The sequence below is a fragment of the Diospyros lotus genome, chromosome 2 (genome assembly GCF_014633365.1).
Source record: "Diospyros lotus cultivar Yz01 chromosome 2, ASM1463336v1, whole genome shotgun sequence".
Lineage (NCBI taxonomy): Eukaryota > Viridiplantae > Streptophyta > Magnoliopsida > Ericales > Ebenaceae > Diospyros > Diospyros lotus.
Window position 1 is genome coordinate 20,686,167 of NC_068339.1, and position 5,751 is coordinate 20,691,917.

At 41.5% G+C, this 5,751-nt stretch overlaps 1 long non-coding RNA gene across 1 annotated transcript; it reads right to left on the reverse strand.

The window, feature by feature from the left end:
* Positions 1-2,566: 2,566 nt before the first annotated feature.
* Positions 2,567-5,292, reverse strand: LOC127795597 (uncharacterized). The gene is made up of 3 exons (XR_008021835.1): positions 4,740-5,292; positions 4,072-4,193; positions 2,567-3,229 (listed from the first exon to the last, which is right to left on the reverse strand). It is a non-coding gene; the product is annotated as an uncharacterized LOC127795597 (long non-coding RNA).
* Positions 5,293-5,751: the final 459 nt, after the last annotated feature.

A 5,751-nucleotide genomic window follows, 5' to 3' on the forward strand; every position in this document is an offset into this window, starting at 1 on the left:
ACGAACTCCAAACTACCTCAAAAATGTTCAGAAATGCTCTCCAAGACCTCTAGAGCAAAATCCCTCTGTCAAATCTCTCAAAAACTCACCAAAACTCGAATAATATGATGCTCTAAATTCGGCCAAAACCCTCGCCTGTTTATAGGCAAAATCCGGCCACTCTTTGGCCAATCACCAGCCTTAGCTTCACCCACACGCCCCCTAGACCATTCTTGGCCATGCCTTGAAGAGAGATGACAATCCTATCACCAGATTTTTCGGCCCATGAGAGGTCAGATCTACCATGCCTTGTGCAAAAGTTTCAAAAATTACACTTCGACTCTTTTGAAAATTTCTTTTACATTTTGGCCCTCTCTTTGAAGCCCTTGAGTTATCCAACATTCCATTAAGTCCCACAAGTTCTAAAACCTTCATTCTATCCCCGAAAATTCAAAAAAACGATCGTTTCGACCTCCCTTAGCCAAAATTAATAAATTACACCTAGGCCCGAATATACGTAAGATTTTGTTTTAATTGAAAATCCTTTTGTTTTTTCCCGAAACCACTTAAAGGTTGCTCCTTATGCTAAATATGATCATTCTTAGGGTTTCGTTGACTTCCCGGAAGTCTCTTATGATCATTCACTTTCTCAGCCTGAATCATAGTTGTACCGAAAACTGTTTTTCATTTGATTTCTTTTGGCGTCATAAATCTTGTCTCGAGGCGCTTGTCGCTAACATATCATTTTCTTTAGACATTTAAGCTCCAGGGCACTCCCTGCAGTTAATTTGGTGACTTATTTTTACTATCAAGCCAATTTTTAATATTTTAATCTCACTTAAATTACGTGATAATCTTATGCCAAAACGAGGTATTACAGTGCACCTATAAAGCATGTTGACACTATAGAAGGGTATGTCAAGACATGATGCATGTGGCTAAATAGACTCAAGTATTGGAGGCACAACATATGGCTAAAAAGACTCAAGTATTGGAGGCATAGAGCTTGGGCCAAAGTGGCAACAATCATGTAGTTGGTTGGGCTCCAAGGTGAAGTGCCTACCGTAAATGAATGTGCGGCAAGGCTAAAGCACATAGGGGCATCATGGCATGACCAAGTGAGGGCTTGACTTCAGAGGAATGTGGGTGCCATGAGGGCCAGATTATGTAGGACATGGAGGTAGACGAGTCAGCAAGCCACATGGCCTTGATAGGGTTAAGGGATGATATCAAGAGGCGATCAACAGGCGAGTGTGACAGTTTCTGTAGCCTCGTGTGTGTGGCCCACCCATGTTCGCACAATGCAGAGCACGCTCGCACGAGGCGAGCCCACAATGACCCTTGGACCCTTTCTAACCGCAGTAGGACAACTTAAGTTTATGGTAATAGCAATCGACTACTTCACAAAATGGATCAAGGCCGAGCCCCTGGCTACAATGACCGCCGAAAGAATCCAAAAATTCATTTGGAAGAATATCGTTTGTCGATACGGTCTCCCTGGGATGCTAAGCTCGGACAACGACATTCAATTTACCAGCGGCAAACTTCAAGACTTCTGCCAAGAGCTCAACATGCACCAAGTCTTTACCTCAGTCGAGCACCCCCAAACAAACGGCCAAGCTGAAGCCGCCAACAAGGTTATAATGGCAGGACTAAAGAAGCGACTCGACGGTGCAAAAGGAGCCTAGCCAGATGAACTCCCCATGTTAATGTGGTCATATCACACCACGACTCAAACCTCGACTAGGGAAACCCCTTTTCGACTCACTTACGGGTCAGAAGCTATGATCCCAATCGAGATTGAGGAACCTAGCCCCAGACTACAGTACTTTCGTGAAGACACTAGCAATGAAGAATAGTGAGCCGACCTCGACCTCGTCTAGGAAATCCATGACTAGGCCCAAATTCCTGAACATGCGGCCAAACAAAAAACAGCTCGAAAATACAAGAAAGAAGTTCGTCCTAGATGATTTCAAGGAGACTTAATCCTAAGGAAGATTGAAGGCCCAAGAAAACAACCCTCACAAGGGAAACTTGGTGCCAACTGGGAGGGCCCTTAACGAGTCACTAATAACCTCGGCGCGGGAGCTTACCACTTAGCCGAACTCTTAGAAAGGCCTTTGACCAGATCATGGAACGCAGCCAGCCTACAGAAGTATTATAGCTGAACGACTATTTTCTTATATCATTCAGATAAATATACTCCCATCTATCACTTGTCAAAATCTTCATATGGGCCCAGACCCAAAGTTTCTTTTCTTTTCGCAGGCCACAAGTTACCTTAGTCTACTGCTTTTGGCCTCGAGTTACCTCGTTCTGCTGTCTTTGGTCTCGAGTTATCTTGGCTTATCTATAAGAAAGTTTTGTAACAAACAAGGCCTGGCGAATTTTGAGTTACCTCGGTTTGCTGCCTTTAGCCTTGAGTTATCTCGGCTTATCTACAATAAAACTTTGTAACAAACAAGTCTCGGCAGACCTCGAGTTACCCGGTCTGCTGCCTTTGGCCTTGACGGACCTCGATCTATCTACAACAAAGCTTTGTAACAAACAAGTCCCGATAGACCTCGAGTTATCTCGGACCAAAATCACGGTCACGATAAACTAGCCAGGACATCAAAACTGCAAGGACAAAGCAAGACACACACGAGGAGAAAGACAGGAACAACCATCCCGATAAGGAAATAAGTGCGATTTGTTATTAACCAAGAAGCACTCAACAAAATTACAAGACAAATGCCAAAAATCTACGCTACCGTACAAAATCACGGCTCGACTCGACTTCTCTCGAGAAAGCCAAAACTTGAAAGATCTAGCTCCAAGAAAGTAGCTCGGACATCGGACAGGGTCGCTTCATACCCTTTGTAACACCCCATTTTCCCACAACGAGCGTTAACTCGAGATTTCGAGAATATATATTTTTTTTTCAACATCGAACACACAACATAAGTCTCTCAATACATATACCTTCATCATAATCATTTTCCGTCAATATCGATCGTACCTTCTTAGCATATCAAAATTTAATAATAAACTAAGACAGGTATCAACAATCACATCAGCGGAAGCAAGATCGAAACCTCAATGATATATAACCGACAATTCCTTTACAATAACCAAATCGATGTTTCACATGAAAATATCAAAATATTACATAACCTCTGAACATCGTAATCATGGACAAAACCTACGAAAACTAAACATAGCTGCTACATCTCGATGATATTCTTTCCCTTGGCGCCACTGCTTTCACCTGGAACGTTTGAATATTCCAGGGACATAGTCCAAATTAGATGCTGAATCATCTAAGTGAGAGTTCAAAAACGTTTTCATGCAGATATGAAAAATCATATACAAAATCAATAAATCCCGACATGCACCAGCCTAAGAGAATCCCACATAGCACTTAACCCTAATCGGGAAAAATGCAATCTTTCTAAAGGCGACACAACCACTTCGGCCCATTGGCAAAACAGTCCTGCTTAAGAGGGACAACCTCGGCATATGAACCCGGGAATCACCCCATTGTCATTGTTAGGCTTTACGCTCCAACTCAAAAGCAATCCAAAACCCAACGCAACCCTAGCCTCAAGAGTGTCACATCAGCACTATCCTCGGAATCGACGTCACCTTGGCATTAATGCTATTGCTCAAAGGAACCTGGGGTGGTGTCCACTCGCATCCCCGCCACTTGAGCCAACAACCGAGGTGGTGTCCACTCTCAGCCCCGCCACTTGGGTCCCGTAGAGTGAAGTCCGTCTCAGCCCCGTCCCAAGTGGGTCACCTAGCATTAATCCTAGGTACGCATCCTGAGTGCTGTCACTCTGGGTTACGTCACAAGTTACCAACCCACGTCCCATATGGACCACACAAAACAAGCCAATGCCGAAAAATCATAACATGCATAAAAATCAACATCTCAATGTATGCAATTTACTGTACGAAATTCAATGCATGTGTAAATAACTGTTTGGACAACCATAATACACCAAGCCATAGGAATGAGCATTCACAGTAAATCATTCACATGTCACTCAAGGTCCCTTCGGGTAGAACCACTCATAAGTCAAAACAAAGTTGGGGGCGAACACTCACTTTTGGGCGCAATTCGAATTCTTCTTAAAAAGCGCAGTTTGCCTCGATTTGCGTGCCTGTCTCGATTTGCGTGCCTTCTTCGAACTTCGCACGAGTCACTTCGTCTCAACCCTCAAGGCACCCTAATCATCACATTTATCCAACAATTATAATTTTCCTTAATTTTCTCACAATTTTCCTATTTTTCTCTCATTTTCTTTTCTAATAATCCAAAATAAATATCTACACAACTATTTTCTCAAATATTTTTACATAATAATTCGTAAAACAATATTTATAAGCCTCTGGGATTTTATTTAAATTTTCCACATTTTTCTCCTATTTTCTCAAATTTCCATAATTACTTTTCCTTGAGAAAATTTATTTATCATCGATTTAATTCGAATATACTTCAAGAAAAATATCCAAAACTCATAAAATAAATTCCTTATACTTATGGAATTTTTTCAGAATTTTATAAAAATTCCTCCTATTTATTTCTATTTACATTTCCTTTCAAAAATCAAAAATAATTATTTTCTCAAGCAATTTCCAAGATAAAAATTCACCAAATTAAACTATTCATCTTTATTGAATTTATGGATATTTTTCCAGAATTTTAATTCCTTTAATTCTATTTTTTATCGAATTTTCTATATTTTCAGTATTTAAAAAAATATAAAAAATACCTCCGGTCATCTTCTCCGGCGACGGTACACCGGAAAATTGAAGCGACGACACCAGGCTGATCCTCTCCCTTAGTCGATCCCAATGGTACCAATCTTGCTCGGAAAAGACCACCGGAAGCCTTCCGATTTGGCCAAAAACTGTCGGCCGAAGCTATCCCGCCACCGAACTCCGGCCAATCAAATTGACCCTGGATTCGAACTCCGATTGGCACGAAAATTTCCAGATCAGTTACCCATCACCTTTCGAACAAAAGCCCCTTATTAGATCGCTCGATCGATCGCTCTACAACCCGATTTGGTATTTCACGCAAAATATATATATATATATATACGGCCGAATGTATATATATGCGAAAACACCCTCTATACTACCCCAAAAATTCCCAAAATCTCCAGAAATGATCCCCTTCCCTCAAGGATCAAAAGCCCCTTATTGGTTTCCCTCGATTTACTCTCAAAATCGAGCAATTTGATGCTTCATTTTCGGCCGAAACCCTTGGCTATTTATAGCCAAATTCGACCCCCACGTGGCCGATTTCCGGCCAAGACTTCTTCCCCACGCTTCCTAGACCACCCTAGGCCACTCCTTGATGACCCTAGGCTGCCTAAATAGCCGGAAAATCAGGCCAAAATCTCGGCCAAATCTGCCATGCTTTGGCAGATTTTCAAAAATTGCGATTTGGCCCCCTTTGAATTTCCTTTTACATTTTGGCCCTTATTCTCAAGCCTCTTAATTATCCAACTATACCACTAAGACCCACAAGTTTATAACTTCTCATTTCTGCCTTGAAATTTTCAAAAATTTACCGTTTTGACCTCCCTCGGGCATTTTTAGAAAATTACACTTAGGCCCGACTGATTTATTTGACCTCAAATCCACTCAATTCAACCTGAAACCTCTTAAGGGTTGTTCTATACATCGAATAATAGTCCTTGATACCCTCTTTTAACTTTTTGGACATCGTTTATAACAATTCGGTAATACGACCTAATTGGCAGCTGTATTTTTGCT